Below are 13,011 nucleotides of genomic sequence, written 5' to 3'. Positions count from 1 at the left end.
AGCTGCGTTGCAGTTCTTGACACACTCAAACCAGTGCGCCTGGCATCTACTACCATACCCCGTTCAAAAGCACTTAAATATTTTGTCTTGCCCATTCACCCTCTGAATGACACACATACACAATCCATGTCTCAATTGTCTTAAGGATAAGAAATCCTTCTTTAACCTGTCACATCCCCTTCATCTTCACTGACTGAAGTCGATTTAAGAAGTGACATCAATAAGGGATCGTAGCTTTCAACTGGAAAGAGCAGGTGTTCCTAATGTTTTGTACACTTAGTGTATTTAGCCTATTTACTGAGGAGCAGTCCGTGACATCTGTATTAGGTTGATTTTACAAATACGGGCACTTTTGGATGTTAAATTTGTTTGAAAATGAAACTTCTTGAAACTGCTTTTAATCTATCTGAATATTTTCTTCACTCGTCTGGAAACAAGATATACTAGTGGCTGAGACCATACTATTTAAGAATATAAAGATCTGTATCGGTTTCCCCAAATACCCTAGGGAAAATGTCATTACCACCACGTCATACAATTTTCTATTTTAGTTTAAAAGGAAAATTGAAAACAGAAATTGTGCCTACGGTATTTTATATAACATTTCACATATTGTATTTTTTATGTATTTTTTAAAATTATTTGGAAGTTTTCTTCATTGTATGTATTCATCATTGTCATGTCTAAATGTCCATATACTGTATGCCTTGATGATACTCAGAAACATGTATTTACCACATCAAAATCTTAATATTTTACATTACTTTAGAAATTATCTTAAGAATAAGCATATAAGGTTCACATATTGGAAAAATCATCAAAATCGATTGTAATTTAATACACCATTGCCTTAAAAATATGTACCATGATGGTAATGACTTAGCGTTGTGGTAATGACAGAGTGTGGTGGAAATGACATTTCATATAAAACAACTGATGAAAATTACTATTAAACATTTTAATGTCACAGTTGTACATGTTTAATTTTATTGAAGATATAGCACAGAACATTCGTTCCAATTCATCCCAAAGGTGTTCAATGGGGTTGAGGTCAGGGCTCTGTGCAGGCCAGACACGTTCTTCCACACCGATCTCAAACCATTTCTGTATGGACCTCGCTTTGTGTGCGGGGGCATTGTCATGCTGAAACAGTAAAGGGCCTTCCCCAAAACTGTTGCCACAAAGTTGGAAGCACAGAATCATCTAGAATGTCATTGTATGCTGTACCGTTAAGATTTCCCTTCACTGGAACTAAAGGGCCTAGCCCAAATCATGAAAAACAGCCCCAGACCATTATTCCTCCAAACTTTACAGTTGGCACTGTAAACCCACAGGAAACCCATTTCAAGAAGCTCCTGACGAACAGTTATTTTGCTGACGTTGCTTCCAGAGGCAGTTTGGAACTCGGTAGTGAGTGTTACAACGTAGGACAGACGATTTTTATGCGCTACGCGCTTCAGCACTCGCCTGTTCCGTTCTGTGAGCTTGTGTAGCCTACCACTTTGCGGATGAGCCGTTGTTGCTCCTAGACATTTCCACTTCACAATAACAACACTTATAGTTGACCGGGGCAGCTCTAGCAGGGCAGAGATTTTACAAACTGACTTGTTGGAAAGGTGGCATCCTATGATGGTGCCACGTTGAAAGTCACTGAGCTCTTCAGTATGGACCATTCTACTGCCAATATTTATCTATAGAGATTGCATGGCTGTGTGCTCGATTTTATACATCTTTCAGCAACGGGTGTGGCTGAAATAGCCGAATCCAATAATTTGATCCACTCATTTGAAGGAGTGTCCACATACTTTTGTATATACAGTATCTCACAAAAGTGAGTACACCCCTCACATTTTTGTAAATATTTTAGTATATCTTTTCATGTGACAACACTGAAGAAATGACACTTTGATACAATGTAAAGTAGTGAGTGTACAGCTTGTATAACAGTGTAAATTTGCTGTCCCCTCAAAATAACACAACACACAGCCATTAATGTCTAAACTGCTGGCAACAAAAGTGAGTACACCCCTAAGTGAAAATGTCCAAATTGGGCCCAAAATGTCAATATTTTGTGTGGCCACCATCATTTTCCAGCACTGCCTTAACCCTCTTGGGCATGGAGTTCACCATAGCTTCACAGGTTGCCACTGGAGTCCTCTTCCACTCCTCCATGACGACATCACGGAGCTGGTGGATGTTAGACACCTTGCACTCCTCCACCTTCCGTTTGAGGATGCCCCACAGATGCTCAATAGGGTTTAGGTCTGGAGACATGCTTGGCCAGTCCATCACCTTTACCCTCAGCTTCTTTAGCAAGGCAGTGGTCGTCTTGGAGGTGTGTTTGGGGTCGTTATCATGTTGGAATACTGCCCTGCGGCCCAGTCTCCGAAGGGAGGGGATCATGCTCTGCTTCAGTATGTCACAGTACATGTTGGCATTCATGGTTCCCTCAATGAACTGTAGCTCCCCAGTGCCGGCAGCACTCATGCAGCCCCCAGACCATGACACTCCCACCACCATGCTTGACTGTAGGCAAGACACACTTGTCTTTGTACTCCTCACCTGGTTGCCGCCACACACGCTTGACACCATCTGAACCAAATACGTTTATCTTGGTCTCATCAGACCACAGGACATGGTTCCAGTAATCCATGTCCTTAGTCTGCTTGTCTTCAGCAAACTGTTTGCGGGCTTTCTTGTGCATCATCTTTAGAAGAGGCTTCCTTCTGGGACGACAGCCATGCAGACCAATTTGATGTAGTGTGCGGCGTATGGTCTGAGCACTGACAGGCTGACCCCCCCACCCCTTCAACCTCTGCAGCAATGCTGGCAGCACTCATACGTCTATTTCCTAAAGACAACCTCTGGATATGACGCTGAGCACGTGCACTCAACTTCTTTGGTCGACCATGGCGAGGCCTGTTCTGAGTGGAACCTGTCCTGTTAAACCGCTGTATGGTCTTGGCCACCATGCTGCAGCTCAGTTTCAGGGTCTTGGCAATCTTCTTATAGCCCAGGCCATCTTTATGTAGAGCAACAATTCTTTTTTTCAGATCCTCAGAGAGTTCTTTGCCATGAGGTGCCATGTTGAACTTCCAGTGACCAGTATGAGGGAGTGTGAGAGCGATGACACCAAATTTAACACACCTGCTCTCCATTCACACCTGAGACCTTGTAACACTAACGAGTCACATGACACCGGGGAGGGAAAATGGCTAATTGGACATTTTCACTTAGGGGTGTACTCACTTTTGTTGCCAGCGGTTTAGACATTAATGGCTGTGTGTTGAGTTATTTTGAGGGGACAGCAAATGTACACTGTCATACAAGCTGTACACTCACTACTTTACATTGTAGCAAAGTGTCATTTCTTCAGTGTTGTCACATGAAAAGATATACTCAAATATTTACAAAAATGTGAGGGGTGTACTCACTTTTGTGAGATACTGTATAGTGTATGTCCTTCTCCTTGGTTGATTTAGGGGGTATCTTGTAGAACATTTCAAAATAATTAAAGTCAGTAATAACCATAGTAAGTCACATAAATAGACATCAAAATCACTTAATCATCCTAACATAATACAACATGTAATGGTCTTAGCAAATAAGGGTTCAATTTCAATTTAACCATGATCGTATATGTAATTTGTGTGTCTTTTCAGGTCTTAAGGTAAGTAAAAATGTATGAACTAATAGATTTTGTCATTACCACTACATTATGTTCCTTACCATCACAGTTCATATGTGGTGGTAATGACGTGTGGTGGGAATGACATTTTTAAAGTATTTGGTCATAAATAGCAGGGATTCTAGCATGCTAACTCCAGTTGAACAGCTAGCTAAATTATAGCCTATTTGGTAATGACGTACAATAACAAGATTATGTTTTCAAGTCATATTTACCTTTCTTTTTCTATAACTTCCTGGCATCAAGATTGGAATTCCCCTCCATGACATCCATGTGCTCCACAGCCACTATTCATATCCATGGTAACCAAGTACACAAACTTTTGAAAAAAGGTTATTATCATGTAATTTGCTTGTCTTGGTGGTAATGACACAATACTTAGAGAAGACTGTATTTTGTGTAAAAAATAAGTATCAAATGGCTTATGCACATCTAATATGTATATAGTTTCCATTTATTTGACTCTTTTTTTAAACAGGTGCATTCAATATTTTGTAATTATCAAGACTTTTGTAAGTGTAATACATATAATAATGTCAAAAGTCTGGGTGTGAGACAGGACAAAAACAGTGCAAAACAGTGAAATCCAAACATGAAATGCTTTAGAAAATAAAATAAAATAAACATTTTGAAAGCTGAAAAAAAGTTGTAGGTTATTTTAGTCTCTACTTAATGGATGTAAAATTAACATTTTATCTTAAAAATCTAACCCTGAGACACAAAAAGGCCCGTATTTTCAAAATCACCCATTCTATAATTGTATTAAATGGCATTTACTAATCTAGAAAGCGCTTTCAAATAACTACAAAATACTAGGTTTTTTTGTGTGTATTATGACCTTGGAAATATCATATGGAAATAGAGCAGGCTACAGTTTATTTAACAGGAACTGCCTTCAACTCTGTTTTATCAACCTTGATGTGTTCACACAAGTGCCACTTCTACCAGTGAGTGAACACAGCAAGAAGATGAGTGGTTCTCCTGGTATTTGAATTACGCTTGTGGCAGTAGAACAGTCTATACAAACAACCAAATGGACGGAATGTTCTACATGGAAATAAATCACATCCTTCATGTACACTGAACAAAAATATAAACGCAACAAGCAACAATTTCAAATATTTTACTGTGAATACAGATATGCATCTATTGGTCACAGATACCTTTAAAAAAAAAGTAGGGGCGTTGATCCAGTCAGTATCTGTTGTGACCACTATTTGCCTCATGCAGCGCGACACATCTCCTTCGCATAGAGTTGATCAGGCTGTTGATTGTGGCCTGTGGAATGTTGTCTCACTCCTCTTCAATGTGTGTGCAAAGTTGCTGGATATTGGCGAGAACTGGAACACACTGTCGTACACGTCGATCCAGAGCATCCGAAACATGCTCAATGGGTGACGTCTGGTGAGTATGCAGGCCATGGAAGAATTGGGACATTTTCAGCTTCCATGAATTGTGTACAGATCCTTGCGACATGGGGCCGTGCATTATCATGCTGAAACAGGAGGTGATGGCGGCGGATGAATGTAAAGACAATGGGCCTCAGGATCTCGTCACGGTATCTCTGTGCATTCAAATTGCAATCGATAAAATGCAATTGTGTTCATTGTCCGTAGCTTATGCCTGCCCATACCATAACTCCACCGCCACCATGGGGCACTCTGTTCACAACGTTGACTTCAGCAAACCGCTCGACCACATGATGCCATACATGTTGTCTGACATCTTCCCTGTACAGTTGAAACCGGGATTCATCCCTGAAGAGCACACTTCTACAGCGTGCCAGTGGCCATCGAAGGTGAACATTTGCCCAAAGAAGTCGGTTACGACGCCAAACTGCAGTCAGGTCAAGACCCTGGTGACGACGACGAGCACGCAGATGAGCTTCCCTGAGACGGTTTCTGACAGTTGTGCAGAAATTCTTAAGTTGTGCAAACCCAGTTTCATCAGCTGTCCGGTGGCTGGTCTAAGACCATCCCGCAGGTGAAAAAGCCAGATGTGGAGATCCTGGGCTGGCGTGGTTACACGTGGTCTGCGTTTATGAGGCCGGTTGGACATACTGCCAAATTCTCTAAAACGACATTGGAGGCGGCTTATGGTAGAGAAATGAATATTCAATTACCTGGCAACAGCTCTGGTGGACATTCCTGCAGTCAGCATGCCAATTGCACACTCCCTCAAAACTTTAGTGAATCTTCTCTTTTTCTCTCTGCTAGGTCAGAGAAGGATAAAGAAGGAGGGTGGTGGTGAAAATAAGATTTACTGCTCTTTTTCTCCCTCTCCTCTGTTTCTCTTTCTATCGCTCTCTCTCTCAATGTAGAAGTGTTTAGAAACATATTTTATTCTTATTTACAATAAAAGTGACTCCCAAATAACACAATACATACAAATAATCTGAAACACAACCAAAACAAACTGCAAATGCATCCAACAAGTTTGTAGAGTCACATGCTTGATGTAACCATTGTGTGCTAGGAATATGGGCCCAAATACTAAACTTTTGATTACTTTAATACACATACATTATAAGTGAATTTGTCCCAATACTTTTGGTCCCCTAAAATGGGGGGACTATGTACAAAAAGTGCTGTAATTTCTAAATGGTTCACCCGATATGGATGAAAATACCCTCAGATTAAAGCTGACAGTTGGCACTCATAGTCGTTGTATCATTTCAAATCCAAAGAGCTGGAGTACAGAGCCAAACAAACAAAACATTTGTCACTGTCCTAATACTTTTGGAGCCCACTGTATATACCCCTCAAACTCAATTCTGGACCTCGAAGCCAGTTCCACTGCATTTTTTCATTGTTACCTTCAAACTGGGGACTGATTTTAGATCTGGAACACCAGGTGGGTGCAATTATCAGGTAGAACAGAAAACCAGCAGGCTCCGTACCTCGTAGAGTTGAACACACACACACATTTACATTTAGCAGACACTCTTATCCAGAGCAACTTACAGTTAGTGAGTGCATACATTTTTCATACTGGCCCCCCGTGGGACTCGAACCCACAACCCTGGCGTTGCAAACGCCATGCTTTACCAACTGAGCTACACACACACACACAGCTCAGGCTCTGTGGTGGTGAAAAGTAACAACAGACATACTCTTCTTATTGCAGTTGGCCTGTGGGTACCTTGATACAAAAATACATTTCTGCACAAACAACAATTATCCGAGGCATACTTCAGAGAGAAGGTAAGAGTGTAGTAGTACATTAAAGGCCCACTGATATTTACAGCCGCTTTCGATCATTAAAATCAGTGTTTTTTTAATCCTGGTACTGTGGACCAGAAGGGACGCACATTTGAGTTTTTGCTCTAGCTCTACACAGCTGATTCAAATGATCAACTCTTCATCAAGCTTTGATGATTTGAATCAGCTTTAATATTGCAGATAGATTCTATCAATTTAATTTTTTGTATAATTTCTAACCCCCCTTATATCAATTGCCCCATTTGACGTAGACTTCAAACTTTGTATGTAGTGTATCTTTCCTCATGCTGAACAAATTTGCTTCAAGGACCCATAAGTTCCGTCAGAATAGATTTGACATTTTGGAAAACCTTTGAAAAACTTCTCATGAACCATAAGTCCAAATAACTTGTAGGCCCATGGTACATCTTAACTTAAAAAAAGGGACTGGTTAAGAGATGGCTGAGTTATTGATAAATCATGAAATCAGATTTTAATTGTCCATTTAAATCCACTCCACAATGGCCTCTCAACTTGAACCATTTTAGGGTCATCAAAAACATTACCACGAACCATGTAAAGTTTTTGCATTGACATCTTAAAAATAAGGAAATTAATTCGATTTCCACGGGGCGCGGACATCGACTCTTAAAACACACAGATATCCCCGACGCAGTCCACCCGTGGCGGTGCTAAACTGCAAATGCATGCAGGAGATAAAAAAAACCTGAGCCCTTGTTGCACTTGGCACACAAACAGCACTTTGCAAATGGCCCTGGTAATAGCTGATACACATCTGATTGAAACTATTTGGACAGTGTGGCGGGAGTCCACGAACCCAGATCCCTGCTCATAAAGACGGCCAATGGGAGAGGAGAGAGAGTCCCTTTTAGTCTTCTTCTACCCCAACCATTAGGCCCATTGCAGCACAATGAACATAATGAACTCGCAAAAACACCATAAAATAGCATAATAACAATTAAAATGTTTCCATAGTCCCTCAGAGTAATATAATAAAAGCCAACCAATTGTTTATCGGGATTCTTACTTCAAACAAGTTTTCTCCATAACATCTTGATGGTCATGCCCGAAATAAGTACAAACCATTTCCACTTGAAAATGAAATGGAATGGAAAGCCTATGTAGGCATATAATAAATCATTAGGAATGCTTCTGTATGCGGATAAAACATATCGAATTAGAGTTAATTTTGTTCTCATTATCATTTTGTCAATGTTAGGCCTACATCTGTTATTTGATTTACTTTCAAGTCAATTATTAACAGGGGCGTTTCTAGAATTTGAAGACATTGGGGGCTTAGCCCAAAGCCAGTAGAGAGGTCCGGGGGCATCCTCCCCCAACAAAAAAAGATGGAATTTCAACAGTTATATGCATGAATTTGGTGAGCTTTGAGGTGAACATTAAGAGATTAGAACATTGAGAGATTAGATCTTTTTTCAGGTAACTTGCACCTTCCCACCTGCCACAGCAGACACTGCCAGTACTCAATTACAGTAGCTACTGCGGGTCTCTCTACTCTGGAACACACTCTACTCGCTACTCTGGAACACATACCGGTAACTGCCAAAATAAAAGAAACACTTGATTAAATGAGGAATACAAAGTATATTGAAAGCAGGCACTTCCACACAGGTGTGGAATTAACATCGCATCATAAAAATGCTGGGCAGGCCCAGTTGCCCATTATTTTGGCTACCATGGTTAGAAGAAGAGATCTCAGTGAATTTGAAAAGAGGGGTGATTGTTGGGGCACGTTTGGCAGGAGGTTCAGTGACAAAGACTGCTCAGCTTGTCGTCTCAGTCACCAGATCTTAACCTAATTAAACACTCATGGGAGATTCTGGAGCGGTGCCTGAGACAGCGTTTTCCACCACCATCAACAAAACACCAAATTATGGCATTTTTCGTGGAATAATGGTCTCACATTCCTCCAATTTTGTTCCAGACACTTGTAGAATCTATGCCAAGGCACATTGAAGCTGTTCTGGCTGTTTTTGTTTCCTTTATTTTGGCAGTTACCTGTACATCTACAGTGTATTGCCAAAAACCTCCATACCACTCAAAAACTTCAAACATGGATTCTGACTTGTCCAACTTTAAAGTTTGAATGGCGTTTCTATCTTAAATGGTGTAAGAGGAGTAGCGTGCAGAAGAAGAAGAAGAAGTATGAAGAAGATATAAAGTTGGGACTCTTGCTTCCCAAGTCCCACCTAATAATAAGAAGAAGTACAGTGGGGGAAAAAAGTATTTAGTCAGCCACCAATTGTGCAAGTTCTCCCACTTAAAAAGATGAGAGAGGCCTGTAATTTTCATCATAGGTACACATCAACTATGACAGACAAAATGAGGATGGGAAAATCACATTGTAGGATTTTTAATGAATTTATTTGCAAATTATGGTGGAAAATAAGTATTTGGTCACCTACAAACAAGCAAGATTTCTGGCTCTCACAGACTTGTAACTTCTTCTTTAAGAGGCTCCTCTGTCCTCCACTCGTTACCTGTATTAATGACACCTGTTTGAACTTGTTATCAGAGATCTCTTCTGTCATAGTTGACGTGTACCTATGATGAAAATTACAGGCCTCTCTCATCTTTTTAAGTGGGAGAACATGCACAATTGGTGGCTGACTAAATACTTTTTTCCCCCACTGTATGGCAAAGATTTAGTCAGATTTTGCTTCGCAAGTCCCATCAAATAAAAAGTCTGAAGTATTACTAAAACCTAACTACTTAATAAGACATTGGTTCGAATCTAGGTTGTGCCTTTAGATTTCGAGAAAATTAAGAACTAAAGAAGATTTGTTCAGTTTTCTCATTGACTTCTCAAACCCCAAACCCTGGTCTGCTTGGTCTACTTTGCAAGCGCTCCCGGAAGTCTCGCAATGCTGCACCTCTGGGTTTAGAAACTCTGGGACTACAAGCTGGCGGGTTAGTTGTTTAGCAACAAAACCGACACATGCACAACTATGGGGCAAAACAGACTGGGTTGGCTTAGATTGTTGACAACATGTAAACTACACAATGAGCACTTGTTGTCTCTCAAATACATCGTTACAAGTGTTGGTTAGCTAGCTAGCAAATTTTTGCCATTTTAGCATAGATGTGACAAGAGTCAAAACACCTCAAACTAGACATGGTATGAAGAACAAGATAAAACTAGCTGAAACGAGCCACTTACGATTCCCCACATGGCAGTTTATTGTTATTGTTGCTAGCTTTCTGGCCATATAGAATCACCACAACACACAGCCTTCTGTCCCATTAAAGCGCACGCATAGTTTTCGTGACGTTCTCAGCTAACCCGTCTATTGAAAAACATTTAGTTTCCTTGTCAGTAAGGCAGAAACAGTGGTTATGTGATACAATGACCTTAATTGAAAACTATCCAATTATCTCGATCTCTCTCCATGAACTCAAAGGGGCATTGGATAACATGAATAAAGACAAATCATCCGGTTGGGACGGTATTTTTCCTGAGATGTAAAAACATGTTACTTGAAATTATTAACACAGCCATTCACAAAGGTTCATTTGGAAAGGATTTAAATACAGCATTAATTTCGCTTTATTAAAAAAAGGTAAGGACGCCACCCAGTGTTCTCACTATCATCCCCTATTGTTGATAAACACAGATATTAAACTATTTTCAAAAATTCTGTCATGCCGCCTCGAAATGTATTTACCCAAATTAGTACATTCTGATCAAAGCGGGTTTGCTAAAAAACGATTATCCTCAGATAACCTCCGTCGTCTATTACATATCTTACATTCTTCATTAGAAACCAAAGGTCATTGGGCAGTTCTATCTCTCGACGCAGAAAAAGCTTTTGATAGACTAGAATGGTCGTATCTGTGGTCGGTTTTGGAACATATGGGACTTGGCTCCAATTTCATTCATATTATTAAAATACTATATGGCAATCCCTCAGCCATAGTAATAACAGGCAATACCTGCTCTGTTCCATTCAGAATAACTAGAAGTAGCCAGGCAAGGTGATCCCATCTCACCTCTGCTATTTTTATTGTCTATGGAGCCCCTGGTCCAGGCAATTCGACAATTGAAATAAATTACACCAATTTCTCTCAATTCTACGGATCACGTCATCTCATTATACGCCGACCATATCTTACTTTATCCCTCCAAACGCTTTGAAGATCAGAGACAAGTTATAAAATACATCTAACCAAATCTGCCCAACTGCCTCTTAAAACCCAGATGGAGGACTCCATCTCTACTTATGGAATCTCAATAATGTCCCATTTTATATATGGGAATATGTATATTTTCTTCCTTAGATAAAACCATTGCTAGAAACTTTAACAGAACGCTCAGATCAATTCAATACGACCTCAGTAGATGGACTAACATCCCAGTTGCTTTAACCGGCAGAATATCTACTGTCAAAATGAATATATTGCCATGCTGAATTTCTGTACTTCAATGCTTCCCTTGTCTCCCCCTTCTGGCTATTGGAATAAAATCCATAGTGCGTTTTTGAAATGTATATGGCACTAGCATTTCGTCCCATCCTAATTTGGTTTAGACATCATTCTTCTGCCCCCTGGCTGAGTATAGAGATAAATATGGTGTCTCCTGTTGCCCTGGAAGAGGTAGTCGTCACTGATACAGTGCCTTCAGAAAGTATTCAGACCCCTTGACCTTTTCCACATTTTGTTACGTTACAGCCTTATTCTAAAATTGATTAAATTGTTTTTTTCCCTCATCAATCTACACAATACCCCATAATGACACATTTATTACAAATAGAAAACAGAAATACCTTATTTACATAAGTATTCAGACCCTTTGCTATGAGACTCGAAATTGAGCTCAGGTGCATCGTGTTTCCATTGATCATCCTTGAGATGTTTCTACAACTTGATTGGAGTCCACCTGTGGTAAATTCAATTGATTGGACATGATTTGGAAAGGGACACACCTGTCTTTTTAAGGTCCCACAGTTGACAGTGCCTGCCAAAGCAAAAACCAAGCCATGAGGTCGAAGGAATTGTCCATAGAGCTCCGAGACATGATTGTGTCGAGGCACAGATCTGGGGAAGGTTACCAAAAAATTTCTGCAGCATTGAAGGTCCCCATGAACACAGTGGCCTCCATCATTCTTAAATGGAAGAAGTTTGGAACCACCAAGACTCTTCCTAGAGCTGGCTGCCCTGCCAAACTGAGCAATTAGGGGAGAAGGGCCTTGGTCAGGGAGTTGACCAAGAACCCGATGGTCACTCTGACAGAGCTCCAAAGTTCCTCTGTGAAGATGGGAGAACCTTCCAGAAGGACAACCATCTCTGCAGCACTCCACCAATCAGGCTTTTATGGTAGAGTGGCCAGACGGAAGCCATTCCTCAGTAAAAGGCACATGAAAGCCCACTTGGAGTTTGCTAAGGAGCACCTAAAGACTCTCAGACCATGAGAAATAAGATTATCTGGTCTAATGAAACCAAGATTGAACTCTTTGGCATGAATGCCAAGTGTCTGGAGGAAACCTGGCACCATGCCTACGGTGAAGCATGGGGGTGGCAGCATCATGCTGTGGGGATGTTTTTCAACGGCAGGGACTGGGAGACAGGATCGAGGGAAAGATGAACGGAGGAAAGTACAGCGAGATCCTTGATGAAAACCTGCTCCAGAGCGCTCAGGACCTCAGACTGGGGTGAAGGTTAACCTTCCAACAGGACAATGACCCTAAGCACACAGCCAAGAAAATGCAGGAGTGGTTTCAGGACAAGTCTCTGAATGTCCTTGAGTGGCCCAGCCAGAGCCCAGACTTGAACCCAATCAAACATCTCTGGAGACCTGAAAATAGCTGTGCAGTGATGCTCCCCATCCAACCTGACAGAGCTTGAGAGGATCTGCAGAGAAGAATGGGAGAAACTCCTCAGATACAGGTGTGCCAAGCTTGTAGCGTCATACCCAAGAAGACTCAAGGCTGTAATTGCTGCCAAAGGTGCTTCAACAAAGTACTGAGTAAAGGGTCTGAATACTTATGTAAATGTAATATTTCAGTTGTTATTTTGTTATAAATGTGCAAAAATTTCTAAAAATGTGTTTTTGCTTTGTCATTATGGGGTATTGTGTTTAGATTG

This window comes from Coregonus clupeaformis, chromosome 8, assembly GCF_020615455.1.
Source record: "Coregonus clupeaformis isolate EN_2021a chromosome 8, ASM2061545v1, whole genome shotgun sequence".
NCBI lineage: Eukaryota > Metazoa > Chordata > Actinopteri > Salmoniformes > Salmonidae > Coregonus > Coregonus clupeaformis.
This window is presented reverse-complemented; position numbering follows the sequence as displayed.